At 49.9% G+C, this 21,111-nt stretch overlaps 76 non-coding genes across 76 annotated transcripts; 51 read left to right on the top strand and 25 right to left on the bottom strand.

Annotated features, from left to right (window-relative positions):
* Positions 1-7,290: 7,290 nt before the first annotated feature.
* trnaw-cca (transfer RNA tryptophan (anticodon CCA)) lies at positions 7,291-7,362 on the top strand. Its single transcript has one exon. It is a non-coding gene; the product is annotated as a tRNA-Trp (tRNA).
* Positions 7,363-7,464: 102 nt separating this feature from the next.
* On the top strand, positions 7,465-7,539 carry trnan-guu (transfer RNA asparagine (anticodon GUU)). Its single transcript has one exon. It is a non-coding gene; the product is annotated as a tRNA-Asn (tRNA).
* Positions 7,540-7,769: 230 nt separating this feature from the next.
* Positions 7,770-7,843, top strand: trnat-agu (transfer RNA threonine (anticodon AGU)). The gene has a single exon. It is a non-coding gene; the product is annotated as a tRNA-Thr (tRNA).
* Positions 7,844-7,962: 119 nt separating this feature from the next.
* trnae-cuc (transfer RNA glutamic acid (anticodon CUC)) lies at positions 7,963-8,034 on the top strand. Its single transcript has one exon. It is a non-coding gene; the product is annotated as a tRNA-Glu (tRNA).
* A 90-nt stretch (positions 8,035-8,124) lies between these two features.
* On the top strand, positions 8,125-8,196 carry trnae-cuc (transfer RNA glutamic acid (anticodon CUC)). The gene has a single exon. It is a non-coding gene; the product is annotated as a tRNA-Glu (tRNA).
* Positions 8,197-8,276: 80 nt separating this feature from the next.
* On the top strand, positions 8,277-8,348 carry trnae-cuc (transfer RNA glutamic acid (anticodon CUC)). The gene has a single exon. It is a non-coding gene; the product is annotated as a tRNA-Glu (tRNA).
* Positions 8,349-8,441: 93 nt separating this feature from the next.
* Positions 8,442-8,531, bottom strand: trnay-gua (transfer RNA tyrosine (anticodon GUA)). The gene is given in 2 exon segments: positions 8,442-8,477; positions 8,495-8,531. It is a non-coding gene; the product is annotated as a tRNA-Tyr (tRNA).
* Positions 8,532-8,640: 109 nt separating this feature from the next.
* Positions 8,641-8,712, top strand: trnae-cuc (transfer RNA glutamic acid (anticodon CUC)). The gene has a single exon. It is a non-coding gene; the product is annotated as a tRNA-Glu (tRNA).
* Positions 8,713-8,802: 90 nt separating this feature from the next.
* On the top strand, positions 8,803-8,874 carry trnae-cuc (transfer RNA glutamic acid (anticodon CUC)). Its single transcript has one exon. It is a non-coding gene; the product is annotated as a tRNA-Glu (tRNA).
* A 93-nt stretch (positions 8,875-8,967) lies between these two features.
* Positions 8,968-9,057, bottom strand: trnay-gua (transfer RNA tyrosine (anticodon GUA)). The gene is given in 2 exon segments: positions 8,968-9,003; positions 9,021-9,057. It is a non-coding gene; the product is annotated as a tRNA-Tyr (tRNA).
* Positions 9,058-9,166: 109 nt separating this feature from the next.
* Positions 9,167-9,238, top strand: trnae-cuc (transfer RNA glutamic acid (anticodon CUC)). The gene has a single exon. It is a non-coding gene; the product is annotated as a tRNA-Glu (tRNA).
* Positions 9,239-9,331: 93 nt separating this feature from the next.
* trnay-gua (transfer RNA tyrosine (anticodon GUA)) lies at positions 9,332-9,421 on the bottom strand. Its single transcript is given in 2 exon segments — positions 9,332-9,367; positions 9,385-9,421. It is a non-coding gene; the product is annotated as a tRNA-Tyr (tRNA).
* Positions 9,422-9,530: 109 nt separating this feature from the next.
* trnae-cuc (transfer RNA glutamic acid (anticodon CUC)) lies at positions 9,531-9,602 on the top strand. Its single transcript has one exon. It is a non-coding gene; the product is annotated as a tRNA-Glu (tRNA).
* A 246-nt stretch (positions 9,603-9,848) lies between these two features.
* Positions 9,849-9,920, top strand: trnae-cuc (transfer RNA glutamic acid (anticodon CUC)). The gene has a single exon. It is a non-coding gene; the product is annotated as a tRNA-Glu (tRNA).
* Positions 9,921-10,013: 93 nt separating this feature from the next.
* On the bottom strand, positions 10,014-10,103 carry trnay-gua (transfer RNA tyrosine (anticodon GUA)). Its single transcript is given in 2 exon segments — positions 10,014-10,049; positions 10,067-10,103. It is a non-coding gene; the product is annotated as a tRNA-Tyr (tRNA).
* Positions 10,104-10,212: 109 nt separating this feature from the next.
* On the top strand, positions 10,213-10,284 carry trnae-cuc (transfer RNA glutamic acid (anticodon CUC)). Its single transcript has one exon. It is a non-coding gene; the product is annotated as a tRNA-Glu (tRNA).
* A 93-nt stretch (positions 10,285-10,377) lies between these two features.
* trnay-gua (transfer RNA tyrosine (anticodon GUA)) lies at positions 10,378-10,467 on the bottom strand. The gene is given in 2 exon segments: positions 10,378-10,413; positions 10,431-10,467. It is a non-coding gene; the product is annotated as a tRNA-Tyr (tRNA).
* Positions 10,468-10,576: 109 nt separating this feature from the next.
* trnae-cuc (transfer RNA glutamic acid (anticodon CUC)) lies at positions 10,577-10,648 on the top strand. The gene has a single exon. It is a non-coding gene; the product is annotated as a tRNA-Glu (tRNA).
* Positions 10,649-10,738: 90 nt separating this feature from the next.
* trnae-cuc (transfer RNA glutamic acid (anticodon CUC)) lies at positions 10,739-10,810 on the top strand. Its single transcript has one exon. It is a non-coding gene; the product is annotated as a tRNA-Glu (tRNA).
* Positions 10,811-10,903: 93 nt separating this feature from the next.
* On the bottom strand, positions 10,904-10,993 carry trnay-gua (transfer RNA tyrosine (anticodon GUA)). Its single transcript is given in 2 exon segments — positions 10,904-10,939; positions 10,957-10,993. It is a non-coding gene; the product is annotated as a tRNA-Tyr (tRNA).
* Positions 10,994-11,102: 109 nt separating this feature from the next.
* trnae-uuc (transfer RNA glutamic acid (anticodon UUC)) lies at positions 11,103-11,174 on the top strand. The gene has a single exon. It is a non-coding gene; the product is annotated as a tRNA-Glu (tRNA).
* An 80-nt stretch (positions 11,175-11,254) lies between these two features.
* Positions 11,255-11,326, top strand: trnae-cuc (transfer RNA glutamic acid (anticodon CUC)). Its single transcript has one exon. It is a non-coding gene; the product is annotated as a tRNA-Glu (tRNA).
* A 93-nt stretch (positions 11,327-11,419) lies between these two features.
* On the bottom strand, positions 11,420-11,509 carry trnay-gua (transfer RNA tyrosine (anticodon GUA)). Its single transcript is given in 2 exon segments — positions 11,420-11,455; positions 11,473-11,509. It is a non-coding gene; the product is annotated as a tRNA-Tyr (tRNA).
* Positions 11,510-11,618: 109 nt separating this feature from the next.
* trnae-cuc (transfer RNA glutamic acid (anticodon CUC)) lies at positions 11,619-11,690 on the top strand. Its single transcript has one exon. It is a non-coding gene; the product is annotated as a tRNA-Glu (tRNA).
* Positions 11,691-11,783: 93 nt separating this feature from the next.
* Positions 11,784-11,873, bottom strand: trnay-gua (transfer RNA tyrosine (anticodon GUA)). The gene is given in 2 exon segments: positions 11,784-11,819; positions 11,837-11,873. It is a non-coding gene; the product is annotated as a tRNA-Tyr (tRNA).
* Positions 11,874-11,982: 109 nt separating this feature from the next.
* trnae-cuc (transfer RNA glutamic acid (anticodon CUC)) lies at positions 11,983-12,054 on the top strand. Its single transcript has one exon. It is a non-coding gene; the product is annotated as a tRNA-Glu (tRNA).
* A 93-nt stretch (positions 12,055-12,147) lies between these two features.
* trnay-gua (transfer RNA tyrosine (anticodon GUA)) lies at positions 12,148-12,237 on the bottom strand. Its single transcript is given in 2 exon segments — positions 12,148-12,183; positions 12,201-12,237. It is a non-coding gene; the product is annotated as a tRNA-Tyr (tRNA).
* Positions 12,238-12,346: 109 nt separating this feature from the next.
* On the top strand, positions 12,347-12,418 carry trnae-cuc (transfer RNA glutamic acid (anticodon CUC)). Its single transcript has one exon. It is a non-coding gene; the product is annotated as a tRNA-Glu (tRNA).
* Positions 12,419-12,508: 90 nt separating this feature from the next.
* Positions 12,509-12,580, top strand: trnae-cuc (transfer RNA glutamic acid (anticodon CUC)). The gene has a single exon. It is a non-coding gene; the product is annotated as a tRNA-Glu (tRNA).
* Positions 12,581-12,673: 93 nt separating this feature from the next.
* trnay-gua (transfer RNA tyrosine (anticodon GUA)) lies at positions 12,674-12,763 on the bottom strand. Its single transcript is given in 2 exon segments — positions 12,674-12,709; positions 12,727-12,763. It is a non-coding gene; the product is annotated as a tRNA-Tyr (tRNA).
* Positions 12,764-12,872: 109 nt separating this feature from the next.
* On the top strand, positions 12,873-12,944 carry trnae-uuc (transfer RNA glutamic acid (anticodon UUC)). Its single transcript has one exon. It is a non-coding gene; the product is annotated as a tRNA-Glu (tRNA).
* Positions 12,945-13,024: 80 nt separating this feature from the next.
* On the top strand, positions 13,025-13,096 carry trnae-cuc (transfer RNA glutamic acid (anticodon CUC)). The gene has a single exon. It is a non-coding gene; the product is annotated as a tRNA-Glu (tRNA).
* Positions 13,097-13,189: 93 nt separating this feature from the next.
* trnay-gua (transfer RNA tyrosine (anticodon GUA)) lies at positions 13,190-13,279 on the bottom strand. Its single transcript is given in 2 exon segments — positions 13,190-13,225; positions 13,243-13,279. It is a non-coding gene; the product is annotated as a tRNA-Tyr (tRNA).
* Positions 13,280-13,388: 109 nt separating this feature from the next.
* Positions 13,389-13,460, top strand: trnae-cuc (transfer RNA glutamic acid (anticodon CUC)). The gene has a single exon. It is a non-coding gene; the product is annotated as a tRNA-Glu (tRNA).
* Positions 13,461-13,553: 93 nt separating this feature from the next.
* trnay-gua (transfer RNA tyrosine (anticodon GUA)) lies at positions 13,554-13,643 on the bottom strand. Its single transcript is given in 2 exon segments — positions 13,554-13,589; positions 13,607-13,643. It is a non-coding gene; the product is annotated as a tRNA-Tyr (tRNA).
* Positions 13,644-13,752: 109 nt separating this feature from the next.
* trnae-cuc (transfer RNA glutamic acid (anticodon CUC)) lies at positions 13,753-13,824 on the top strand. The gene has a single exon. It is a non-coding gene; the product is annotated as a tRNA-Glu (tRNA).
* A 90-nt stretch (positions 13,825-13,914) lies between these two features.
* Positions 13,915-13,986, top strand: trnae-cuc (transfer RNA glutamic acid (anticodon CUC)). The gene has a single exon. It is a non-coding gene; the product is annotated as a tRNA-Glu (tRNA).
* A 93-nt stretch (positions 13,987-14,079) lies between these two features.
* On the bottom strand, positions 14,080-14,169 carry trnay-gua (transfer RNA tyrosine (anticodon GUA)). Its single transcript is given in 2 exon segments — positions 14,080-14,115; positions 14,133-14,169. It is a non-coding gene; the product is annotated as a tRNA-Tyr (tRNA).
* Positions 14,170-14,278: 109 nt separating this feature from the next.
* Positions 14,279-14,350, top strand: trnae-uuc (transfer RNA glutamic acid (anticodon UUC)). Its single transcript has one exon. It is a non-coding gene; the product is annotated as a tRNA-Glu (tRNA).
* Positions 14,351-14,430: 80 nt separating this feature from the next.
* trnae-cuc (transfer RNA glutamic acid (anticodon CUC)) lies at positions 14,431-14,502 on the top strand. Its single transcript has one exon. It is a non-coding gene; the product is annotated as a tRNA-Glu (tRNA).
* A 93-nt stretch (positions 14,503-14,595) lies between these two features.
* trnay-gua (transfer RNA tyrosine (anticodon GUA)) lies at positions 14,596-14,685 on the bottom strand. Its single transcript is given in 2 exon segments — positions 14,596-14,631; positions 14,649-14,685. It is a non-coding gene; the product is annotated as a tRNA-Tyr (tRNA).
* Positions 14,686-14,794: 109 nt separating this feature from the next.
* Positions 14,795-14,866, top strand: trnae-cuc (transfer RNA glutamic acid (anticodon CUC)). Its single transcript has one exon. It is a non-coding gene; the product is annotated as a tRNA-Glu (tRNA).
* A 90-nt stretch (positions 14,867-14,956) lies between these two features.
* Positions 14,957-15,028, top strand: trnae-cuc (transfer RNA glutamic acid (anticodon CUC)). Its single transcript has one exon. It is a non-coding gene; the product is annotated as a tRNA-Glu (tRNA).
* Positions 15,029-15,121: 93 nt separating this feature from the next.
* On the bottom strand, positions 15,122-15,211 carry trnay-gua (transfer RNA tyrosine (anticodon GUA)). The gene is given in 2 exon segments: positions 15,122-15,157; positions 15,175-15,211. It is a non-coding gene; the product is annotated as a tRNA-Tyr (tRNA).
* A 109-nt stretch (positions 15,212-15,320) lies between these two features.
* On the top strand, positions 15,321-15,392 carry trnae-uuc (transfer RNA glutamic acid (anticodon UUC)). The gene has a single exon. It is a non-coding gene; the product is annotated as a tRNA-Glu (tRNA).
* Positions 15,393-15,472: 80 nt separating this feature from the next.
* trnae-cuc (transfer RNA glutamic acid (anticodon CUC)) lies at positions 15,473-15,544 on the top strand. The gene has a single exon. It is a non-coding gene; the product is annotated as a tRNA-Glu (tRNA).
* A 93-nt stretch (positions 15,545-15,637) lies between these two features.
* trnay-gua (transfer RNA tyrosine (anticodon GUA)) lies at positions 15,638-15,727 on the bottom strand. Its single transcript is given in 2 exon segments — positions 15,638-15,673; positions 15,691-15,727. It is a non-coding gene; the product is annotated as a tRNA-Tyr (tRNA).
* A 109-nt stretch (positions 15,728-15,836) lies between these two features.
* trnae-cuc (transfer RNA glutamic acid (anticodon CUC)) lies at positions 15,837-15,908 on the top strand. The gene has a single exon. It is a non-coding gene; the product is annotated as a tRNA-Glu (tRNA).
* An 80-nt stretch (positions 15,909-15,988) lies between these two features.
* On the top strand, positions 15,989-16,060 carry trnae-uuc (transfer RNA glutamic acid (anticodon UUC)). The gene has a single exon. It is a non-coding gene; the product is annotated as a tRNA-Glu (tRNA).
* Positions 16,061-16,144: 84 nt separating this feature from the next.
* trnae-uuc (transfer RNA glutamic acid (anticodon UUC)) lies at positions 16,145-16,216 on the top strand. The gene has a single exon. It is a non-coding gene; the product is annotated as a tRNA-Glu (tRNA).
* A 90-nt stretch (positions 16,217-16,306) lies between these two features.
* trnae-cuc (transfer RNA glutamic acid (anticodon CUC)) lies at positions 16,307-16,378 on the top strand. Its single transcript has one exon. It is a non-coding gene; the product is annotated as a tRNA-Glu (tRNA).
* Positions 16,379-16,471: 93 nt separating this feature from the next.
* On the bottom strand, positions 16,472-16,561 carry trnay-gua (transfer RNA tyrosine (anticodon GUA)). Its single transcript is given in 2 exon segments — positions 16,472-16,507; positions 16,525-16,561. It is a non-coding gene; the product is annotated as a tRNA-Tyr (tRNA).
* A 109-nt stretch (positions 16,562-16,670) lies between these two features.
* trnae-cuc (transfer RNA glutamic acid (anticodon CUC)) lies at positions 16,671-16,742 on the top strand. Its single transcript has one exon. It is a non-coding gene; the product is annotated as a tRNA-Glu (tRNA).
* Positions 16,743-16,835: 93 nt separating this feature from the next.
* Positions 16,836-16,925, bottom strand: trnay-gua (transfer RNA tyrosine (anticodon GUA)). Its single transcript is given in 2 exon segments — positions 16,836-16,871; positions 16,889-16,925. It is a non-coding gene; the product is annotated as a tRNA-Tyr (tRNA).
* Positions 16,926-17,034: 109 nt separating this feature from the next.
* On the top strand, positions 17,035-17,106 carry trnae-cuc (transfer RNA glutamic acid (anticodon CUC)). The gene has a single exon. It is a non-coding gene; the product is annotated as a tRNA-Glu (tRNA).
* Positions 17,107-17,199: 93 nt separating this feature from the next.
* Positions 17,200-17,289, bottom strand: trnay-gua (transfer RNA tyrosine (anticodon GUA)). The gene is given in 2 exon segments: positions 17,200-17,235; positions 17,253-17,289. It is a non-coding gene; the product is annotated as a tRNA-Tyr (tRNA).
* A 109-nt stretch (positions 17,290-17,398) lies between these two features.
* trnae-uuc (transfer RNA glutamic acid (anticodon UUC)) lies at positions 17,399-17,470 on the top strand. Its single transcript has one exon. It is a non-coding gene; the product is annotated as a tRNA-Glu (tRNA).
* An 80-nt stretch (positions 17,471-17,550) lies between these two features.
* On the top strand, positions 17,551-17,622 carry trnae-uuc (transfer RNA glutamic acid (anticodon UUC)). The gene has a single exon. It is a non-coding gene; the product is annotated as a tRNA-Glu (tRNA).
* An 84-nt stretch (positions 17,623-17,706) lies between these two features.
* trnae-uuc (transfer RNA glutamic acid (anticodon UUC)) lies at positions 17,707-17,778 on the top strand. Its single transcript has one exon. It is a non-coding gene; the product is annotated as a tRNA-Glu (tRNA).
* Positions 17,779-17,868: 90 nt separating this feature from the next.
* On the top strand, positions 17,869-17,940 carry trnae-cuc (transfer RNA glutamic acid (anticodon CUC)). The gene has a single exon. It is a non-coding gene; the product is annotated as a tRNA-Glu (tRNA).
* A 93-nt stretch (positions 17,941-18,033) lies between these two features.
* On the bottom strand, positions 18,034-18,123 carry trnay-gua (transfer RNA tyrosine (anticodon GUA)). Its single transcript is given in 2 exon segments — positions 18,034-18,069; positions 18,087-18,123. It is a non-coding gene; the product is annotated as a tRNA-Tyr (tRNA).
* Positions 18,124-18,232: 109 nt separating this feature from the next.
* On the top strand, positions 18,233-18,304 carry trnae-cuc (transfer RNA glutamic acid (anticodon CUC)). The gene has a single exon. It is a non-coding gene; the product is annotated as a tRNA-Glu (tRNA).
* Positions 18,305-18,397: 93 nt separating this feature from the next.
* Positions 18,398-18,487, bottom strand: trnay-gua (transfer RNA tyrosine (anticodon GUA)). The gene is given in 2 exon segments: positions 18,398-18,433; positions 18,451-18,487. It is a non-coding gene; the product is annotated as a tRNA-Tyr (tRNA).
* Positions 18,488-18,596: 109 nt separating this feature from the next.
* trnae-cuc (transfer RNA glutamic acid (anticodon CUC)) lies at positions 18,597-18,668 on the top strand. The gene has a single exon. It is a non-coding gene; the product is annotated as a tRNA-Glu (tRNA).
* Positions 18,669-18,761: 93 nt separating this feature from the next.
* trnay-gua (transfer RNA tyrosine (anticodon GUA)) lies at positions 18,762-18,851 on the bottom strand. The gene is given in 2 exon segments: positions 18,762-18,797; positions 18,815-18,851. It is a non-coding gene; the product is annotated as a tRNA-Tyr (tRNA).
* Positions 18,852-18,959: 108 nt separating this feature from the next.
* Positions 18,960-19,031, top strand: trnae-cuc (transfer RNA glutamic acid (anticodon CUC)). Its single transcript has one exon. It is a non-coding gene; the product is annotated as a tRNA-Glu (tRNA).
* A 93-nt stretch (positions 19,032-19,124) lies between these two features.
* trnay-gua (transfer RNA tyrosine (anticodon GUA)) lies at positions 19,125-19,214 on the bottom strand. Its single transcript is given in 2 exon segments — positions 19,125-19,160; positions 19,178-19,214. It is a non-coding gene; the product is annotated as a tRNA-Tyr (tRNA).
* Positions 19,215-19,631: 417 nt separating this feature from the next.
* Positions 19,632-19,703, top strand: trnae-uuc (transfer RNA glutamic acid (anticodon UUC)). The gene has a single exon. It is a non-coding gene; the product is annotated as a tRNA-Glu (tRNA).
* Positions 19,704-19,793: 90 nt separating this feature from the next.
* trnae-cuc (transfer RNA glutamic acid (anticodon CUC)) lies at positions 19,794-19,865 on the top strand. The gene has a single exon. It is a non-coding gene; the product is annotated as a tRNA-Glu (tRNA).
* Positions 19,866-19,958: 93 nt separating this feature from the next.
* On the bottom strand, positions 19,959-20,048 carry trnay-gua (transfer RNA tyrosine (anticodon GUA)). Its single transcript is given in 2 exon segments — positions 19,959-19,994; positions 20,012-20,048. It is a non-coding gene; the product is annotated as a tRNA-Tyr (tRNA).
* Positions 20,049-20,157: 109 nt separating this feature from the next.
* Positions 20,158-20,229, top strand: trnae-cuc (transfer RNA glutamic acid (anticodon CUC)). The gene has a single exon. It is a non-coding gene; the product is annotated as a tRNA-Glu (tRNA).
* Positions 20,230-20,322: 93 nt separating this feature from the next.
* Positions 20,323-20,412, bottom strand: trnay-gua (transfer RNA tyrosine (anticodon GUA)). Its single transcript is given in 2 exon segments — positions 20,323-20,358; positions 20,376-20,412. It is a non-coding gene; the product is annotated as a tRNA-Tyr (tRNA).
* A 109-nt stretch (positions 20,413-20,521) lies between these two features.
* trnae-cuc (transfer RNA glutamic acid (anticodon CUC)) lies at positions 20,522-20,593 on the top strand. The gene has a single exon. It is a non-coding gene; the product is annotated as a tRNA-Glu (tRNA).
* Positions 20,594-20,673: 80 nt separating this feature from the next.
* Positions 20,674-20,745, top strand: trnae-uuc (transfer RNA glutamic acid (anticodon UUC)). Its single transcript has one exon. It is a non-coding gene; the product is annotated as a tRNA-Glu (tRNA).
* Positions 20,746-20,829: 84 nt separating this feature from the next.
* On the top strand, positions 20,830-20,901 carry trnae-uuc (transfer RNA glutamic acid (anticodon UUC)). Its single transcript has one exon. It is a non-coding gene; the product is annotated as a tRNA-Glu (tRNA).
* Positions 20,902-20,991: 90 nt separating this feature from the next.
* trnae-cuc (transfer RNA glutamic acid (anticodon CUC)) lies at positions 20,992-21,063 on the top strand. The gene has a single exon. It is a non-coding gene; the product is annotated as a tRNA-Glu (tRNA).
* The last annotated feature ends 48 nt before the right edge of the window (positions 21,064-21,111 follow it).

Raw genomic sequence — 21,111 nt, 5'->3', positions numbered from 1 at the left:
TATTTTTGTGTTTAACTTTACTTGAGCTTGATGAAGTGTTATCTGCAAATACGTGTATATTTGGACGGCTGGCGTTGTTTGCCCTCCCCGGAGATAGAGGTAACGTTAGATTTAATGGCACAAATCCACAATCTCCTCCTCTCTGGGTTTTCTTTGTCGGACGAAATTCTAAAGAAACACAACCCAGGCTTGTCTCCTCTTCGATTACTGCATCCGATAGAACAACAACTATCCGGCATTTTGGCAACACAAAAGCAACAGACTCAAAGAAAATGTATGACTTTATAATGGGTGGCGGGCAGTGGAAAGCCTTTTTTGCCCTCCAAGGGGGCGTGCCCCTTGGAACATGACATCATGTGAAAACTATGAATACTCTTTGGTGTAGCTAAGATGAAACGTAGGCTACGTATCTGTGGTGCAACCAAACATCGTCTCAGCTTTAGTATCAAACCAGAGAATGTCTAATATGGGGAGAACTGCAACTCGGGAAACTTCCGGCTTCTGAACTGGTTGCAGTTCCACTCTAGTTCCATATGAGGGCGCTAACGGTCGAGTGCAGAATTAAGCTATTCCCCTCAAAATCCACTTCTCAGGATGTCATTTTTTGTCTAGTAATTTGAATGATGAATTTGAAAGGGGAGGCAAAAAAATACACACTGCTGGGTGTTTGATTTTTTTTTTTTTTTTTTTTTGAAGTCGCCTTTTTGTTCTAAAAAGCCTTTTCAAATGTCAATGACGTCATACACATTGTACGGCCAGAGATACTGCTTCACGGCAAGCTCTGGTCACTTCCATTTTTCTCTCGAGGCATTGACAACACAGCTGACAGGGGGGCTCTCCCTGTCAATACACATGCTAGAAAAAGTTTTGGTTTGCTAATGTTGTTGCCAGACCCTCGCCCCTTGGCTTGAGGCAACGGCCCCGGTGGATGTAGGTGGTATTGCATTTCCGGTTAGGCACCCGGCTCTTCCGGTCGTTTATATTCTATTAACTCCAGTCAACATATCCAAAACTATCTCCCCCAATCATTTTGGTTAGATTCTCAAACCTGGCTCATACTACTAACTTTTTCATAGAATCATTTTTCCTGATTTTTGTTGAGTTTGAAACCAATCCGAAATGGGTAAACTAGCACCCCATTTATTTGCTTACGTCAAGAACAGTTGACTGCAAATGTGCTCGCGGATACGAAAAGGGCACGAGCACAAAAGGGAACATTATTAGCCGATCGCTGATTTATCTGAGCTGAATGAGAACAAGGAGAAAAGGCTTGATAATCTACAGTTTCCTGCCTTTGCTGTAGCCCGTTTTACAAATGGTTGCACACATACATGAAGGTTGTTTGTAGTTTATTTACGGTAGTTTAAAGCAGATTTAACCATTTTGTAATGAACATCATTATGTTCATGGTATGACAAACGTAATTATAGCCAAATATAATATGTGATATTGTGGCATGTGGAGCAAAGACGAAGATGAATAAATCATGTCTGATAACCACAATATTGTTATGGATATGTAATGTTATGCCAGTTAAAACCACAATGATGGCTTTAACAATAACTGTAAGCTAGTAATAGTAAAGCAACACTCATCATCATTATAATAGTAACATTTATAGGCTTATTTAATTAGCTTGTTTTGCCGATCGAGCTACAACAACGACGGAGCCAGATATCCAAGTTTACAGTTTAATCTGACACAATACTTAAGCAGTCATACTAAAATCACGAAGCAAAAAGAACAACGTATATTTGGTGAGTCAAGAGAGTCGTATGTGGAATGTAGCCTATGTCCATCTAGAATAGGCCTATATTTAAAAAAAAAAGGGAAAGGAATGCTATATAGTACCTATAATATTGATTTTCGTAAAGTTCACATGATGTATCTGCTTCTTGACCCGTTCTGCCACTGCAATGCCTTAGCTCACACGCTCGCAACTGGTTTGTCGCAAAGTATGACGTGTACAGCTAGTTGCAAGCGTGCACGAGTCTGGGAGCTAGGAAAAAGGCGAGCCACTGTTCTACGCTAGACCGGAAGAGCCGGAACTGGAAAGATGGCGCGGTCTGTTTCACGCTCTCGCTTGCCTCACTGTGCCACTGAGCACTTTTTATAGAAATGAATGTGGACGCCATCTTGGAAAACAAAAGTAGCTGTGTCTATTAATATATAAGTCTATGGTTGTTGCTAATGTTGCTAATGCTCTGACATTCTGGTTCTGCTTCGGATGCCATCATGCGGGATCTCTGGCCGGCCAGTCCTTCACTAACCAATCAGCATTCGTTAGCAGAATACTAGCGTGTTATGGGCAACAATGACTCACCCTGTAAGAAATCGAAAGGACATGAGTACTCGTTCATTCAACTTTCGACCGGTAATCCATGTTGAACATGCAAAAACTACAATCAAATCAGAGATTTCTCAACGACAATCAGGTGAAAGAGACCAATTTAGCTCCATAGACTCCCATTCATTTTGCACTCGACGCAATCACTCCAGTGGAACTCTGGTGGAACTGCAACAAAATTCGGTACAATGGGGCTTAATAGTAGGGATGTGCATCTCCATCACTGAGGACGATGCGATACACATCTGGATGCACTGCCAATGATCCGATACATTAAAGATACATAAAAGCAACTACTAATGCGATACGATTCACCCCTATTGCGATGCAGTGCGATTCGACACTATGCGATTCAATGAGATGCGATGCAAAAAAATATGATGCTATGCAATTTAATATGGTACATAATGATTTATTTCTTTGTCAGACAGCAAATCATCAATTAACTAAACAAGTGAAAGGTTTACTTCACATATTAAACAAAGTCTCTGACAAAAGATAAAATAACACTAGGCCTGGACCTTGCCTTAAACCAGTCCTTCTTTCCTGTTGTATGTGTTCTCTGAATGTAAAAAAAAAAACTATTACTGGCAGTCACAAGTTGCTGTAAACACTGTCATAACACCACACACTAAATTGAACTCATACGTCCTACTTTAAGGTTTTTCTCAATGACTCAGCTATCTCTCGTCTTACTTTGTCGTACACAACAGGGATTTGTTTCTCGGAGAATAGCTTCCTATTCTTGCTAGGGTTACCGGTGGAGCTAGCCACTGACTGTAGCCATAGCTGAATCTGAGGGGGAGGCAGACGTCTCCACACAAATACCATGTAGCCTCTTCAGGTGACTACCTAAATTAGCCGTGCTCCGTGTGTACTGTATAGCAGCACAACATATCTTGCCAATTACATGGGTCTTGTCAAATTGGTTGACACAAGGCACTTTTTGCCACAAAAACTTAAGTTCAGCCTAAACCATGCAACGGAACGTAAATAAAAATACAAGCAACTCAATCGCTAACACAACAAAACTTTTGACACAAACGTCTATGTAGTTCAAATATTGACGGATCCTTAGGGGGGCAAAAAGAAACAAAAATAAATATATATGTGAGAGAACAATGGTTGTGCTCGCCGAAGGCGTGAGCACACCCAATTACCAGGCAACAAAACGCTACATTCTAAGCAGACACATTAAAAAAATGAAATTCATGAAGTTACATTTGTATTTCGAACAAACGGCAAATTTAGGCAGAGTAGAGGCCGGGAGCCTGAGAGATAAAGAGAGAGAGATAAAGAGAGAGAGAGCGAGAGAGAGAGCGAGAGAGAGAGAGAGAGAGGCCTTTCATTATGGGAATTGACCAGCAACTTCAGTTCCTGAAGTTGCTGGTCAATTCACTACGGCTCACTACGACTCCATCCTTGAGCATCACATGAATAACCCGGTCAGCAGCGTGACATACCTCAGTCACCAGTCCCAAAACGAGCTCATTGCAGCTCTTTCCAAAGAGACACTGAGCACAATAATCGATGAGATAAAGTCAGTAAAGTCTTTTTCAGTTATTGTAGATTCCAAAAATGGATCAGTTTTCTCTTTCACTCAGATATGTCACCAAAACAGGCAGCAGCATTGAGCGCTTTATTAAATTTGAGGAGGTACCTGATGGCAGTGTGGCATCCTTTTATGATGTTCTGCATAATTCGCTGACAAAGAACCTTGGTCTTAATGTAAATTATCTGAGGGGACAAGCATATGATGGTGCGAGAACGATGTATGGGCAGTTAACGGGGCTGCAAGCCAGGGTCAAGGAAAATTGCTCAGACAAGGCATTTTATGTCCACTGCTGCGCACACAACCTCAATCTGATTTTGATGGATGCTGCGTGTTGTTTGTGTAGCGCTAAAGTTTTTTACGGTACACTTGAGACCTTATACTGCTTTTTAACTGCAAGCCTTCTGAGGTTTAAATACTGGAGGAGGAGCAGGAAAACATGCAACTGTAAAGAACCATTCTTACACTGAAAAGCCTTTCTGACACAAGGTGGGCCTCCAGGAAGCAAGCCACAGAAGCGGTGATACAGAGCCTCCCATCAATTCTCAAAGCCCTGAACCGTATCCAACACCACCACAACAGCACACCCAAGGCAGCCTCTAAAGCTGGCGGCCTGCTGTCAAAACTCAGCACATTTGAATTTGTTTTTGTGTTGGTGTTTTGGAACGATTTGTTGAAGAGGACATACATCCTGTCGAATTACCTACAAAAAGAATCACTGGATGTCAACACTGCTGTGGATCTTATTGACAGTACTGTGGATCTGTTGGATCCACAGTGGACTCAGATCAGAGAGTTACGCACAGAGGAGGCCTTTGACAGAATGGAGAACATAGCATGAAATATGGCCAGAGAAAGCGACGTAGCCACCGAGTTTGCGGAGGAGAGGGTTCACAAGAGAAGAAGGCATTTTGACGAGGACGCAGAGGATGACCAGATCGAGGACAGCAGACGCCGCTTCAAAGCAGATAGTTATTTTTACATTCTTTTTGTGGGGCAGTTTGAAAGTCGATTTTCAGACTTCAAAAAAATGGCCAAACTGTTCACAGTACTCTGCCCAAAGCGGTTTGAGCACCCTGATGCTGAGGAGAAAATTCTTGAGCTGGCCCTTTACTACTCAGAAGACATGCCCAAGCCAGAAGACGCAGTGGAGGAGTTTCGCTCTTTTTGTGCATTGTATTCTGAGTTAAACATGGATCTCACCACCGTTGCCGTCCTGCCATTCCTCATTGCCAACGACATGGATAGAGCCTACCCACACCTGAACATTCTCCACAGGATTTATAAAACCCTTCCCATCAGCAGCGCCAGTGCTGAACGAAGTTTCAGCTGTCTGCGGCTCTTTAAGACATACTTGCGTTCGTGCATGGATGAGGCCAGACTGTCAAATCTCACTTTGCTGTGTGTGGAGCGGGACATACATATTGACAAGGACAAGGTGGTTGGCAGATTTGCCACCATGAAGGAGAGGAGGATGAAGATGTAATAAGGGACCATGATATGCATATAGTTTTGTTAGATTTATTTGTTCTGGAGGATCGTTAAGCAGACAACAAAATTGTAAGAAATAGTGTGGCACTGATTGAGAGCACTGAGCACCATCGCTGTCAATCAGCTGTCCGTGGTGTTGAAAATATTTTATTTGACTGGCAAACTGTTTTCTTTGTTCGTCAATACAAACTTGTCAACAAATGTGGCTTTTCTTTGTGTTTTATTTGACATATAGGCTTACTTGGCTGAACCAGTGACACATTATAACATATGCATTCATCAGATATTTTTACGTTTTTTTAATGTTTTTAATTTTAAAATGACTTGGTAGCAGAGGGCCCTGTGATGAAGCTCCGCCCCCACTGTAAAGAGAGTCCGCCCCTGGCAGGAAGGATCAAAAAGGTGGACAAAAGGGCGAAAAGGAGGCGAAAAGGAGGACACGCAACAGCGGTCTGGACAAAGGTCTGGAAAACCGGACTGTCAGGACGAAATCCGGACGTCTGGTCACATTAGCTCTAAACCCGACAAAAAGTTGATTCCAAAAATTGCGAGTGGACTGACAAGTATGCATTTTTGCTGCCGAAGTGTTTAATCTGCAATGAGACGGTTGCCTTTGTCAAGAGTGGTAACGTGAAATGTCACTATGACACAAAGCATGGAAACTTTGAACAAAATTACCCCCAGAACTCTGAGGTAAGGGCCAGAAAAATAAACCAACTGCAATCATCATATCAAGCAACATGCGGTGTAATAGTTAGATCAGCCACCCAACAAGAGCGTGCAACTGAAGCCTCATAAAGAGTGGCATGGCTCTTAGGAAAGCACAAGAAACCGTTCACCGACTCGGAGATAGTAAAGGAATGCATGAATGAAATAGCAATTGCCCTGTTTGAGGGAACTCAAAAAGATGACATCATACAAAAAATAAACCAAATATCTTTGTCTGATTCCACTGCTGTAAAGCGAACTGAAGTCCTTGCTGATGATTTGCTGGACCAAATGAAGTCTGCTATAAAAAAGGCTAAATGCATTTCATTGGCTTTGGATGAATCCACAGACAACCCAGACAACGCAAAACTTCTGGTGTTTGTCAGATTTTTTGATGAAGAGAAGGGAGAATTCTGTGAAGATGTGTTAGGCCTCACAGCCCTCCATGGACACACAAGAGGGCATTGTTGTTTCCATTGCTACTGATGGACTCCATGTATGACTGGAAGAGAGAGGGGATTAGTGGCACACTTGAGACCTCATCACCTTGACCTCATAGCATATCATTGCCTAATTCATCTGATGGTCTTGAAGAAAAGTATAATATATAAAAGTAAAATATAAAAGTCTGATGCTCTGCCGACTGAGCTATCCGGGCTCTGGAAGCACAGAAAACTCAGAGTATTTTGTGGAACTTCCGCATGTAAATCTCCTCGCCCACACAAACCCTTAAGGATCGTATGGCGAATCCCCGGCAAGTGTAGCGGGGTTTGCTCGTTGAAGAATAGAAATACTTCGCCAATCGTCAACATTAGTGAGCACGCACCCTTCAAAATGTCTTTGACAATAAATTTGTTCATGTAAGGTCAATATGGATCGTATGAACGAGTTTGATTTTGAACTTGTTATGAGATTGGTTCAAGGAACAGCTGCAGGGGTCACGAGACTGAGTCTGCGTGATCTCAGCCAGGTTGCAATTAGAATTGCGTTTTTGGGGACTTCTTCTGTGGAATCGTTCAGGCAGTGTTGCACAGACACTAATCTTGTTGAATCCCAGGAGAAGCTTGGCGACGTCCATTGGACGTCAATCCTGATGGCGTTCACGCCATAGTTGGTACTCTCAGCGCACTGTGCGGCACAGCGTTTGCACATCAGAGTCCACGTCCGAGTGTTGCCTCCTAACAGGCACACAGGCCTCGTGGCGCAACGGTAGCGCGTCTGACTCCAGATCAGAAGGTTGTGTGTTCAAATCACGTCGGGGTCAGCGGACATTATGTGTGGCCCTCCATTGGGAAAAAAAATTCTTTATTGTGGACGCAGTGAGAGCGTTTCCTTCCATTTTTCAGTCATGGTTCTGCGGAGACAGGCTTTCTGTGGCGCAATTGGTTAGCGCGTTCGGCTGTTAACCGAAAGGATGGTGGTTCGAGCCCACCCAGGGACGAGGGTTTTCTTGTTTACTTCTGTTGTGGGTCCTGCCTGTGTGACAATGAGCTGTACCGCCATCAGAGTCAAAGAAGCTGAAAAATCTCTTCATTATGGTGCCTTGAGAGGCTTTGCTGCATGCTGGGCATAACCTTCGGAGGTGTCTTTCAAAGACGCTGTAGACCCCACCTCAAAGCACCTACCCAAAGAGAACACAGCAGCCTGAGCCCGTCATGGAGCATTAAGCAAGGCGCCGTGGCTTAGTTGGTCAAATCGCCTGTCTAGTAAACAGGAGATCCTGAGTTCAAATCTCAGCGGTGCCTTTTTTGGCCCAAGAGGAAGCCAAACTCTCCCTGGTGGTAGGTTCATTTGACAGCTTAGCCTTGCAACGTTGCCCTCATCTTTGACAGTGAGCAGAGCGAGCAGGGGGGAAGCCAAGCTCTCCCTGGTGGTCTAGTGGCTAGGATTCGGCGCTCTCACCGCCACGGCCTGGGTTCGATTCCCGGTCAGGGAACTTAAGGGTCACTGGAAAGCTCTGCCTTTGCCTTGCTTCGTTTTGCAACTTGGTCCTCATCTTTGACAGCGAGCAGAGAGAGCCAAGCTCTCCCTGGTGGTATAGTGGCTAGGATTCGGCGCTCTCACCGCCGCGGCCCGGGTTCGATTCCCGGTCAGGGAACTTAAGGGTCAGTGGAAAGCTCTGCCTTTGCCTTGCAACTTGGTCCTCATCTTTGACAGCGAGCAGAGGAAGCCAAGCTCTCCCTGGTGGTCTAGTGGCTAGGATTCGGCGCTCTCACCGCCGCGGCCCGGGTTCGATTCCCGGTCAGGGAAATCTGTTTTGAGACCTCTCTTAAAATGGGGGTCTGCCTGCTGAAAGAGCTGCATTGTCGCCAGATAGGCCACATTTTTAGGCCAAAACATCCCTCCTTCGAGCCGGATATGAACCAGCGACCTAAGGATTTCTAACCGCTTTTGACCTACAGTCCTCCGCTCCACCAACTGAGCTATCGAAGGGTGAGCGAGTGGCAGGTTTTTTTTGCGAGGAAGGCATGCGATCTCCCATCCTCCAGTTCAGACACGCAAGAAAAAAAGCCCTTGCTGAGGCAATCCTCTTTTAAGAGTCTCCCTGGTGGTCTAGTGGCTAGGATTCGGCGCTCTCACCGCCGCGGCCCGGGTTCGATTCCCGGTCTGGGAACTTAAGGGTCAGTGGAAAGCTCTGCCTTTGCCTTGCTTCATTTTGCAACTTGGTCCTCATCTTTGACAGCGAGCAGAGGAAGCCAAGCTCTCCCTGGTGGTCTAGTGGCTAGGATTCGGCGCTCTCACCGCCGCGGCCCGGGTTCGATTCCCGGTCAGGGAAATCTGTTTTGAGACCTCTCTTAAAATGGGGGTCTGCCTGCTGAGAGAGCTGCATTGTCGCCAGATAGGCCACATTTTTAGGCCAAAACATCCCTCCTTCGAGCCGGAGTTGAACCAGCAACCTAAGGATTTCTAACCGCTTTTGACCTACAGTCCTCCGCTCTACCAACTGAGCTATCGAAGGTTGAGCGAATGGCAGGTTTTATTTGCGAGGAAGGCATGCGATCTCCCATCCTCCAGTTCAGACACGCAAGAAAAAAAGCACTTGCTGAGGCAATCCTGTTTTAAGAGTCTCCCTGGTGGTCTAGTGGCTAGGATTCGGCGCTCTCACCGCCGCGGCCCGGGTTCAATTCCCGGTCAGGGAAATCTGTTTTGAGACCTCTCTTAAAATGGGGGTCTGCCTGCTGAAAGAGCTGCATTGTCGCCAGATAGGCCACATTTTTAGGCCAAAACATCCCTCCTTCGAGCCGGATATGAACCAGCGACCTTAGGATTTCTAACCGCTTTTGACCTACAGTCCTCCGCTCTACCAACTGAGCTATCGAAGGTTGAGCGAGTGGAGGGTTTTATTTGCGAGGAAGGCATGCGATCTCCCATCCTCCAGTTCAGACACGCAAGAAAAAAAGCCCTTGCTGAGGCAATCCTCTTTTAAGAGTCTCCCTGGTGGTCTAGTGGCTAGGATTCGGCGCTCTCACCGCCGCGGCCCGGGTTCGATTCCCGGTCAGGGAACTTAAGGGTCAGTGGAAAGCTCTGCCTTTGCCTTGCTTCATTTTGCAACTTGGTCCTCATCTTTGACAGCGAGCAGAGGAAGCCAAGCTCTCCCTGGTGGTCTAGTGGCTAGGATTCGGAGCTTTCACCGCCGCGGCCCGGGTTCGATTCCAGGTCAGGGAACTTAAGGGTCAGTGGAAAGCTTTGCCTTGCTTCGTTTTGCAACTTGGTCCTCATCTTTGACAGCGAGCAGAGGAAGCCAAGCTCTCCCTGGTGGTCTAGTGGCTAGGATTCGGCGCTCTCACCGCCGCGGCCCGGGTTCGATTCCCGGTCAGGGAAATCTGTTTTGAGACCTCTCTTAAAATGGGGGTCTGCCTGCTGAGAGAGCTGCATTGTCGCCAGATAGGCCACATTTTTAGGCCAAAACATCCCTCCTTGGAGCCGGAGTTGAACCAGCAACCTAAGGATTTCTAACCGCTTTTGACCTACAGTCCTCCGCTCTACCAACTGAGCTATCGAAGGTTGAGCGAATGGCAGGTTTTATTTGCGAGGAAGCCATGCGATCTCCCATCCTCCAGTTCAGACACGCAAGAAAAAAAGCACTTGCTGAGGCAATCCTGTTTTAAGAGTCTCCCTGGTGGTCTAGTGGCTAGGTTTCGGCGCTCTCACCGCCGCGGCCCGGGTTCAATTCCCGGTCAGGGAAATCTGTTTTGAGACCTCTCTTAAAATGGGGGTCTGCCTGCTGAAAGAGCTGCATTGTCGCCAGATAGGCCACATTTTTAGGCCAAAACATCCCTCCTTCGAGCCGGATATGAACCAGCGACCTTAGGATTTCTAACCGCTTTTGACCTACAGTCCTCCGCTCTACCAACTGAGCTATCGAAGGTTGAGCGAGTGGAGGGTTTTATTTGCGAGGAAGGCATGCGATCTCCCATCCTCCAGTTCAGACACGCAAGAAAAAAAGCCCTTGCTGAGGCAATCCTCTTTTAAGAGTCTCCCTGGTGGTCTAGTGGCTAGGATTCGGCGCTCTCACCGCCGTGGCCCGGGTTCGATTCCCGGTCAGGGAACTTAAGGGTCAGTGGAAAGCTCTGCCTTTGCCTTGCTTCATTTTGCAACTTGGTCCTCATCTTTGACAGCGAGCAGAGGAAGCCAAGCTCTCCCTGGTGGTCTAGTGGCTAGGATTCGGCGCTCTCACCGCCGTGGCCCGGGTTCGATTCCCGGTCAGGGAAATCTGTTTTGAGACCTCTCTTAAAATGGGGGTCTGACTGATGAGAGAGCTGCATTGTCGCCAGATAGGCCACATTTTTAGGCCAAAACATCCCTCCTTCGAGCCGGATTTGAACCAGCGACCTAAGGATTTCTAACCGCTTTTGACCTACAGTCCTCCGCTCTACCAACTGAGCTACCGAAGGGTGAGCGAGTGGCAGGTTTTATTTGCGAGGAAGGCATGCGATCTCCCATCCTCCAGTTCAGACACGCAAGAAAAAAAGCCCTTGCTGAGGCAATCCTCTTTTAAGAGTCTCCCTGGTGGTCTAGTGGCTAGGATTCGGTGCTTTCACCGCCGCGGCCCGGGTTCGATTCCCGGTCAGGGTACTTAAGGGTCACTGGAAAGCTCTGCCTTTGCCTTGCAACTTGGTCCTCATCTTTGACAGCGAGCAGAGGAAGCCTAGCTCTCCCTGGTGGTCTAGTGGCTAGGATTCGGCGCTCTCACCGCCGCGGCCCGGGTTCGATTCCCGGTCAGGGAAATCTGTTTTGAGACCTCTCTTAAAATGGGGGTCTGCCTGCTGAAAGAGCTGCATTGTCGCCAGATAGGCCACATTTTTAGGCCAAAACATCCCTCCTTCGAGCCGGATATGAACCAGCGACCTAAGGATTTCTAACCGCTTTTGACCTACAGTCCTCCGCTCCACCAACTGAGCTATCGAAGGGTGAGCGAGTGGCAGGTTTTTTTTGCGAGGAAGGCATGCGATCTCCCATCCTCCAGTTCAGACACGCAAGAAAAAAAGCCCTTGCTGAGGCAATCCTCTTTTAAGAGTCTCCCTGGTGGTCTAGTGGCTAGGATTCGGCGCTCTCACCGCCGCGGCCCGGGTTCGATTCCCGGTCAGGGAAATCTGTTTTGAGACCTCTCTTAAAATGGGGGTCTGCCTGCTGAGAGAGCTGCATTGTCGCCAGATAGGCCACATTTTTAGGCCAAAACATCCCTCCTTCGAGCCGGAGTTGAACCAGCAACCTAAGGATTTCTAACCGCTTTTGACCTACAGTCCTCCGCTCTACCAACTGAGCTATCGAAGGTTGAGCGAATGGCAGGTTTTATTTGCGAGGAAGCCATGCGATCTCCCATCCTCCAGTTCAGACACGCAAGAAAAAAAGCACTTGCTGAGGCAATCCTGTTTTAAGAGTCTCCCTGGTGGTCTAGTGGCTAGGATTCGGCGCTCTCACCGCCGCGGCCCGGGTTCAATTCCCGGTCAGGGAAATCTGTTTTGAGACCTCTCTTAAAATGGGGGTCTGCCTGCTGAAAGAGCTGCATTGTCGCCAGATAGGCCACATTTTTAGGCCAAAACATCCCTCCTTCGAGCCGGATATGAACCAGCGACCTTAGGATTTCTAACCGCTTTTGACCTACAGTCCTCCGCTCTACCAACTGAGCTATCGAAGGTTGAGCGAGTGGAGGGTTTTATTTGCGAGGAAGGCATGCGATCTCCCATCCTCCAGTTCAGACACGCAAGAAAAAAAGCCCTTGCTGAGGCAATCCTCTTTTAAGAGTCTCCCTGGTGGTCTAGTGGCTAGGATTCGGCGCTCTCACCGCCGCGGCCCGGGTTCGATTCCCGGTCAGGGAACTTAAGGGTCAGTGGAAAGCTCTGCCTTTGCCTTGCTTCATTTTGCAACTTGGTCCTCATCTTTGACAGCGAGCAGAGGAAGCCAAGCTCTCCCTGGTGGTCTAGTGGCTAGGATTCGGCGCTCTCACCGCCGTGGCCCGGGTTCGATTCCCGGTCAGGGAAATCTGTTTTGAGACCTCTCTTAAAATGGGGGTCTGACTGATGAGAGAGCTGCATTGTCGCCAGATAGGCCACATTTTTAGGCCAAAACATCCCTCCTTCGAGCCGGATTTGAACCAGCGACCTAAGGATTTCTAACCGCTTTTGACCTACAGTCCTCCGCTCTACCAACTGAGCTACCGAAGGGTGAGCGAGTGGCAGGTTTTATTTGCGAGGAAGGCATGCGATCTCCCATCCTCCAGTTCAGACACGCAAGAAAAAAAGCCCTTGCTGAGGCAATCCTCTTTTAAGAGTCTCCCTGGTGGTCTAGTGGCTAGGATTCGGTGCTTTCACCGCCGCGGCCCGGGTTCGATTCCCGGTCAGGGTACTTAAGGGTCACTGGAAAGCTCTGCCTTTGCCTTGCAACTTGGTCCTCATCTTTGACAGCGAGCAGAGGAAGCCTAGCTCTCCCTGGTGGTCTAGTGGCTAGGATTCGGCGCTCTCACCGCCGCGGCCCGGGTTCGATTCCCGGTCAGGGAAATCTGTTTTGAGACCTCTCTTAAAATGGGGGTCTGACTGATGAGAGAGCTGCATTGTCGCCAGATAGGCCACATTTTTAGGCCAAAACATCCCTCCTTCGAGCCGGAGTTGAACCAGCGACCTAAGGATTTCTAACCGCTTTTGACCTACAGTCCTCCGCTCTACCAACTGAGCTATCGAAGGTTGAGCGAATGGCAGGTTTTATTTGCGAGGAAGCCATGCGATCTCCCATCCTCCAGTTCAGACACGCAAGAAAAAAAGCACTTGCTGAGGCAATCCTGTTTTAAGAGTCTCCCTGGTGGTCTAGTGGCTAGGATTCGGCGCTCTCACCGCCGCGGCCCGGGTTCAATTCCCGGTCAGGGAAATCTGTTTTGAGACCTCTCTTAAAATGGGGGTCTGCCTGCTGAAAGAGCTGCATTGTCGCCAGATAGGCCACATTTTTAGGCCAAAACATCCCTCCTTCGAGCCGGATATGAACCAGCGACCTTAGGATTTCTAACCGCTTTTGACCTACAGTCCTCCGCTCTACCAACTGAGCTATCGAAGGTTGAGCGAGTGGAGGGTTTTATTTGCGAGGAAGGCATGCGATCTCCCATCCTCCAGTTCAGACACGCAAGAAAAAAAGCCCTTGCTGAGGCAATCCTCTTTTAAGAGTCTCCCTGGTGGTCTAGTGGCTAGGATTCGGCGCTCTCACCGCCGCGGCCCGGGTTCGATTCCCGGTCAGGGAACTTAAGGGTCAGTGGAAAGCTCTGCCTTTGCCTTGCTTCATTTTGCAACTTGGTCCTCATCTTTGACAGCGAGCAGAGGAAGCCAAGCTCTCCCTGGTGGTCTAGTGGCTAGGATTCGGCGCTCTCACCGCCGTGGCCCGGGTTCGATTCCCGGTCAGGGAAATCTGTTTTGAGACCTCTCTTAAAATGGGGGTCTGACTGATGAGAGAGCTGCATTGTCGCCAGATAGGCCACATTTTTAGGCCAAAACATCCCTCCTTCGAGCCGGATTTGAACCAGCGACCTAAGGATTTCTAACCGCTTTTGACCTACAGTCCTCCGCTCTACCAACTGAGCTACCGAAGGGTGAGCGAGTGGCAGGTTTTATTTGCGAGGAAGGCATGCGATCTCCCATCCTCCAGTTCAGACACGCAAGAAAAAAAGCCCTTGCTGAGGCAATCCTCTTTTAAGAGTCTCCCTGGTGGTCTAGTGGCTAGGATTCGGTGCTTTCACCGCCGCGGCCCGGGTTCGATTCCCGGTCAGGGTACTTAAGGGTCACTGGAAAGCTCTGCCTTTGCCTTGCAACTTGGTCCTCATCTTTGACAGCGAGCAGAGGAAGCCTAGCTCTCCCTGGTGGTCTAGTGGCTAGGATTCGGCGCTCTCACCGCCGCGGCCCGGGTTCGATTCCCGGTCAGGGAAATCTGTTTTGAGACCTCTCTTAAAATGGGGGTCTGCCTGCTGAAAGAGCTGCATTGTCGCCAGATAGGCCACATTTTTAGGCCAAAACATCCCTCCTTCGAGCCGGATATGAACCAGCGACCTAAGGATTTCTAACCGCTTTTGACCTACAGTCCTCCGCTCCACCAACTGAGCTATCGAAGGGTGAGCGAGTGGCAGGTTTTTTTTGCGAGGAAGGCATGCGATCTCCCATCCTCCAGTTCAGACACGCAAGAAAAAAAGCCCTTGCTGAGGCAATCCTCTTTTAAGAGTCTCCCTGGTGGTCTAGTGGCTAGGATTCGGCGCTCTCACCGCCGCGGCCCGGGTTCGATTCCCGGTCAGGGAACTTAAGGGTCAGTGGAAAGCTCTGCCTTTGCCTTGCTTCATTTTGCAACTTGGTCCTCATCTTTGACAGCGAGCAGAGGAAGCCAAGCTCTCCCTGGTGGTCTAGTGGCTAGGATTCGGCGCTCTCACCGCCGTGGCCCGGGTTCGATTCCCGGTCAGGGAAATCTGTTTTGAGACCTCTCTTAAAATGGGGGTCTGACTGATGAGAGAGCTGCATTGTCGCCAGATAGGCCACATTTTTAGGCCAAAACATCCCTCCTTCGAGCCGGATTTGAACCAGCGACCTAAGGATTTCTAACCGCTTTTGACCTACAGTCCTCCGCTCTACCAACTGAGCTACCGAAGGGTGAGCGAGTGGCAGGTTTTATTTGCGAGGAAGGCATGCGATCTCCCATCCTCCAGTTCAGACACGCAAGAAAAAAAGCCCTTGCTGAGGCAATCCTCTTTTAAGAGTCTCCCTGGTGGTCTAGTGGCTAGGATTCGGTGCTTTCACCGCCGCGGCCCGGGTTCGATTCCCGGTCAGGGTACTTAAGGGTCACTGGAAAGCTCTGCCTTTGCCTTGCAACTTGGTCCTCATCTTTGACAGCGAGCAGAGGAAGCCTAGCTCTCCCTGGTGGTCTAGTGGCTAGGATTCGGCGCTCTCACCGCCGCGGCCCGGGTTCGATTCCCGGTCAGGGAAATCTGTTTTGAGACCTCTCTTAAAATGGGGGTCTGCCTGCTGAAAGAGCTGCATTGTCGCCAGATAGGCCACATTTTTAGGCCAAAACATCCCTCCTTCGAGCCGGATATGAACCAGCGACCTAAGGATTTCTAACCGCTTTTGACCTACAGTCCTCCGCTCCACCAACTGAGCTATCGAAGGGTGAGCGAGTGGCAGGTTTTTTTTGCGAGGAAGGCATGCGATCTCCCATCCTCCAGTTCAGACACGCAAGAAAAAAAGCCCTTGCTGAGGCAATCCTCTTTTAAGAGTCTCCCTGGTGGTCTAGTGGCTAGGATTCGGCGCTCTCACCGCCGCGGCCCGGGTTCGATTCCCGGTCAGGGAACTTAAGGGTCAGTGGAAAGCTCTGCCTTTGCCTTGCAACTTGGTCCTCATCTTTGACAGCGAGCAGAGGAAGCCAAGCTCTCCCTGGTGGTCTAGTGGCTAGGATTCGGAGCTTTCACCGCCGCGGCCCGGGTTCGATTCCCGGTCAGGGAACTTAAGGGTCAGTGGAAAGCTTTGCCTTGCTTCGTTTTGCAACTTGGTCCTCATCTTTGACAGCGAGCAGAGGAAGCCAAGCTCTCCCTGGTGGTCTAGTGGCTAGGATTCGGCGCTTTCACCGCCGCGGCCTGGGTTCGATTACCGGTCAGGGAACTTAAGGGTCAGTGGAAAGCTCTGCCTTTGCCTTGCTTCATTTTGAAACTTGGTCCTCATCTTTGACAGCGAGCAGAGGAAGCCAAGCTCTCCCTGGTGGTCTAGTGGCTAGGATTCGGCGCTCTCACCGCCGCGGCCCGGGTTCGATTCCCGGTCAGGGAAATCTGTTTTGAGACCTCTCTTAAAATGGGGGTCTGCCTGCTGAGAGAGCTGCATTGTCGCCAGATAGGCCACATTTTTAGGCCAAAACATCCCTCCTTCGAGCCGGAGTTGAACCAGCGACCTAAGGATTTCTAACCGCTTTTGACCTACAGTCCTCCGCTCTACCAACTGAGCTATCGAAGGTTGAGCGAATGGCAGGTTTTATTTGCGAGGAAGGCATGCGATCTCCCATCCTCCAGTTCAGACACGCAAGAAAAAAAGCACTTGCTGAGGCAATCCTGTTTTAAGAGTCTCCCTGGTGGTCTAGTGGCTAGGATTCGGCGCTCTCACCGCCGCGGCCCGGGTTCAATTCCCGGTCAGGGAAATCTGTTTTGAGACCTCTCTTAAAATGGGGGTCTGCCTGCTGAAAGAGCTGCGTTGTCGCCAGATAGGCCACATTTTTAGGCCAAAACATCCCTCCTTCGAGCCGGATATGAACCAGCGACCTAAGGATTTCTAACCGCTTTTGACCTACAGTCCTCCGCTCTACCAACTGAGCTACCGAAGGGTGAGCGAGTGGCAGGTTTTATTTGCGAGGAAGGCATGCGATCTCCCATCCTCCAGTTCAGACACGCAAGAAAAAAAGCACTTGCTGAGGCAATCCTGTTTTAAGAGTCTCCCTGGTGGTCTAGTGGCTAGGATTCGGCGCTCTCACCGCCGCGGCCCGGGTTCAATTCCCGGTCAGGGAAATCTGTTTTGAGACCTCTCTTAAAATGGGGGTCTGCCTGCTGAGAGAGCTGCATTGTCGCCAGATAGGCCACATTTTTAGGCCAAAACATCCCTCCTTCGAGCCGGAGTTGAACCAGCGACCTAAGGATTTCTAACCGCTTTTGACCTACAGTCCTCCGCTCTACCAACTGAGCTATCGAAGGTTGAGCGAATGGCAGGTTTTATTTGCGAGGAAGGCATGCGATCTCCCATCCTCCAGTTCAGACACGCAAGAAAAAAAGCACTTGCTGAGGCAATCCTGTTTTAAGAGTCTCCCTGGTGGTCTAGTGGCTAGGATTCGGTGCTTTCACCGCCGCGGCCTGGGTTCGATTCCCGGTCAGAGAACTTAAGGGTCAGTGGAAAGCTCTGCCTTTGCCTTGCAACTTGGTCCTCATCTTTGACAGCGAGCAGAGGAAGCCAAGCTCTCCCTGGTGGTCTAGTGGCTAGGATTCGGAGCTTTCACCGCCGCGGCCCGGGTTCGATTCCCGGTCAGGGAACTTAAGGGTCAGTGGAAAGCTTTGCCTTGCTTCGTTTTGCAACTTGGTCCTCATCTTTGACAGCGAGCAGAGGAAGCCAAGCCCTCCCTGGTGGTCTAGTGGCTAGGATTCGGCGCTTTCACCGCCGCGGCCTGGGTTCGATTACCGGTCAGGGAACTTAAGGGTCAGTGGAAAGCTCTGCCTTTGCCTTGCTTCATTTTGCAACTTGGTCCTCATCTTTGACAGCGAGCAGAGGAAGCCAAGCTCTCCCTGGTGGTCTAGTGGCTAGGATTCGGTGCTCTCACCGCCGCGGCCCGGGTTTGATTCCCGGTCAGGGAAATCTGTTTTGAGACCTCTCTTAAAATGGGGGTCTGCCTGCTGAGAGAGCTGCATTGTCGCCAGATAGGCCACATTTTTAGGCCAAAACATCCCTCCTTCGAGCCGGAGTTGAACCAGCGACCTAAGGATTTCTAACCGCTTTTGACCTACAGTCCTCCGCTCTACCAACTGAGCTATCGAAGGTTGAGCGAATGGCAGGTTTTATTTGCGAGTAAGGCATGCGATCTCCCATCCTCCAGTTCAGACACGCAAGAAAAAAAGCACTTGCTGAGGCAATCCTCTTTTAAGAGTCTCCCTGGTGGTCTAGTGGCTAGGATTCGGCACTCTCACCGCCGCGGCCCGGGTTCAATTCCCGGTCAGGGAAATCTGTTTTGAGACCTCTCTTAAAATGGGGGTCTGCCTGCTGAGAGAGCTGCATTGTCGCCAGATAGGCCACATTTTTAGGCCAAAACATCCCTCCTTCGAGCCGTATTTGAACCAGCGACCTAAGGATTTCTAACCGCTTTTGACCTACAGTCCTCCGCTCTACCAACTGAGCTACCGAAGGGTGAGCGAGTGGCAGGTTTTATTTGCGAGGAAGGCATGCGATCTCCCATCCTCCAGTTCAGACACGCAAGAAAAAAAGCACTTGCTGAGGCAATCCTGTTTTAAGAGTCTCCCTGGTGGTCTAGTGGCTAGGATTCGGCGCTCTCACCGCCGCGGCCCGGGTTCAATTCCCGGTCAGGGAAATCTGTTTTGAGACCTCTCTTAAAATGGGGGTCTGCCTGCTGAGAGAGCTGCATTGTCGCCAGATAGGCCACATTTTTAGGCCAAAACATCCCTCCTTCGAGCCGGAGTTGAACCAGCGACCTAAGGATTTCTAACCGCTTTTGACCTACAGTCCTCCGCTCTACCAACTGAGCTATCGAAGGTTGAGCGAATGGCAGGTTTTATTTGCGAGGAAGGCATGCGATCTCCCATCCTCCAGTTCAGACACGCAAGAAAAAAAGCACTTGCTGAGGCAATCCTGTTTAAGAGTCTCCCTGGTGGTCTAGTGGCTAGGATTCGGCGCTCTCACCGCCGCGGCCCGGGTTCAATTCCCGGTCAGGGAAATCTGTTTTGAGACCTCTCTTAAAATGGGGGTCTGCCTGCTGAAAGAGCTGCATTGTCGCCAGATAGGCCACATTTTTAGGCCAAAACATCCCTCCTTCGAGCCGGATATGAACCAGCGACCTAAGGATTTCTAACCGCTTTTGACCTACAGTCCTCCGCTCCACCAACTGAGCTATCGAAGGGTGAGCGAGTGGCAGGTTTTATTTGCGAGGAAGGCATGCGATCTCCCATCCTCCAGTTCAGACACGCAAGAAAAAAAGCCCTTGCTGAGGCAATCCTGTTTTAAGAGTCTCCCTGGTGGTCTAGAGGCTAGGATTCGGTGCTTTCACCGCCGCGGCCTGGGTTCGATTCCCGGTCAGAGAACTTAAGGGTCAGTGGAAAGCTCTGCCTTTGCCTTGCAACTTGGTCCTCATCTTTGACAGCGAGCAGAGGAAGCCAAGCTCTCCCTGGTGGTCTAGTGGCTAGTATTCGGAGCTTTCACCGCCGCGGCCCGGGTTCGATTCCCGGTCAGGGAACTTAAGGGTCAGTGGAAAGCTTTGCCTTGCTTCGTTTTGCAACTTGGTCCTCATCTTTGACAGCGAGCAGAGGAAGCCAAGCTCTCCCTGGTGGTCTAGTGGCTAGGATTCGGCGCTTTCACCGCCGCGGCCTGGGTTCGATTACCGGTCAGGGAACTTAAGGGTCAGTGGAAAGCTCTGCCTTTGCCTTGCTTCATTTTGCAACTTGGTCCTCATCTTTGACAGCGAGCAGAGGAAGCCAAGCTCTCCCTGGTGGTCTAGTGGCTAGGATTCGGCGCTCTCACCGCCGCGGCCCGGGTTCGATTCCCGGTCAGGGAAATCTGTTTTGAGACCTCTCTTAAAATGGGGGTCTGCCTGCTGAGAGAGCTGCATTGTCGCCAGATAGGCCACATTTTTAGGCCAAAACATCCCTCCTTCGAGCCGGAGTTGAACCAGCAACCTAAGGATTTCTAACCGCTTTTGACCTACAGTCCTCCGCTCTACCAACTGAGCTATCTAAGGTTGAGCGAATGGCAGGTTTTATTTGCGAGGAAGGCATGCGATCTCCCATCCTCCAGTTCAGACACGCAAGAAAAAAAGCACTTGCTGAGGCAATCCTGTTTTAAGAGTCTCCCTGGTGGTCTAGTGGCTAGGATTCGGCGCTCTCACCGCCGCGGCCCGGGTTCAATTCCCGGTCAGGGAAATCTGTTTTGAGACCTCTCTTAAAATGGGGGTCTGCCTGCTGAAAGAGCTGCATTGTCGCCAGATAGGCCACATTTTTAGGCCAAAACATCCCTCCTTCGAGCCGGATATGAACCAGCGACCTAAGGATTTCTAACCGCTTTTGACCTACAGTCCTCCGCTCTACCAACTGAGCTATCGAAGGTTGAGCGAGTGGAGGGTTTTATTTGCGAGGAAGGCATGCGATCTCCCATCCTCCAGTTCAGACACGCAAGAAAAAAAGCCCTTGCTGAGGCAATCCTCTTTTAAGAGTCTCCCTGGTGGTCTAGTGGCTAGGATTCGGAGCTCTCACCGCCGCGGCCCGGGTTCGATTCCCGGTCAGGGAACTTAAGGGTCAGTGGAAAGCTCTGCCTTTGCCTTGCAACTTGGTCCTCATCTTTGACAGCGAGCAGAGGAAGCCAAGCTCTCCCTGGTGGTCTAGTGGCTAGGATTCGGCGCTTTCACCGCTGCGGCCCGGGTTCGATTCCCGGTCAGGGAACTTAAGGGTCAGTGGAAAGCTTTACCTTGCTTCGTTTTGCAACTTGGTCCTCATCTTTGACAGCGAGCAGAGGAAGCCAAGCTCTCCCTGGTGGTCTAGTGGCTAGGATTTGGCGCTTTCACCGCCGCGGCCCGGGTTCGATTCCCGGTCAGGGAACTTAAGGGTCAGTGGAAAGCTCTGCCTTTGCCTTGCTTCATTTTGCAACTTGGTCCTCATCTTTGACAGCGAGCAGAGGAAGCCAAGCTCTCCCTGGTGGTCTAGTGGCTAGGATTCGGCGCTCTCACCGCCGTGGCCCGGGTTCGATTCCCGGTCAGGGAAATCTGTTTTGAGACCTCTCTTAAAATGGGGGTCTGACTGATGAGAGAG

This window comes from Osmerus eperlanus, chromosome 27, assembly GCF_963692335.1.
Source record: "Osmerus eperlanus chromosome 27, fOsmEpe2.1, whole genome shotgun sequence".
Taxonomy (NCBI): Eukaryota; Metazoa; Chordata; class Actinopteri; order Osmeriformes; family Osmeridae; genus Osmerus; species Osmerus eperlanus.
Note: the sequence above shows the minus strand (reverse complement) of the source record. Positions and strands in the feature narration are given on the sequence as shown.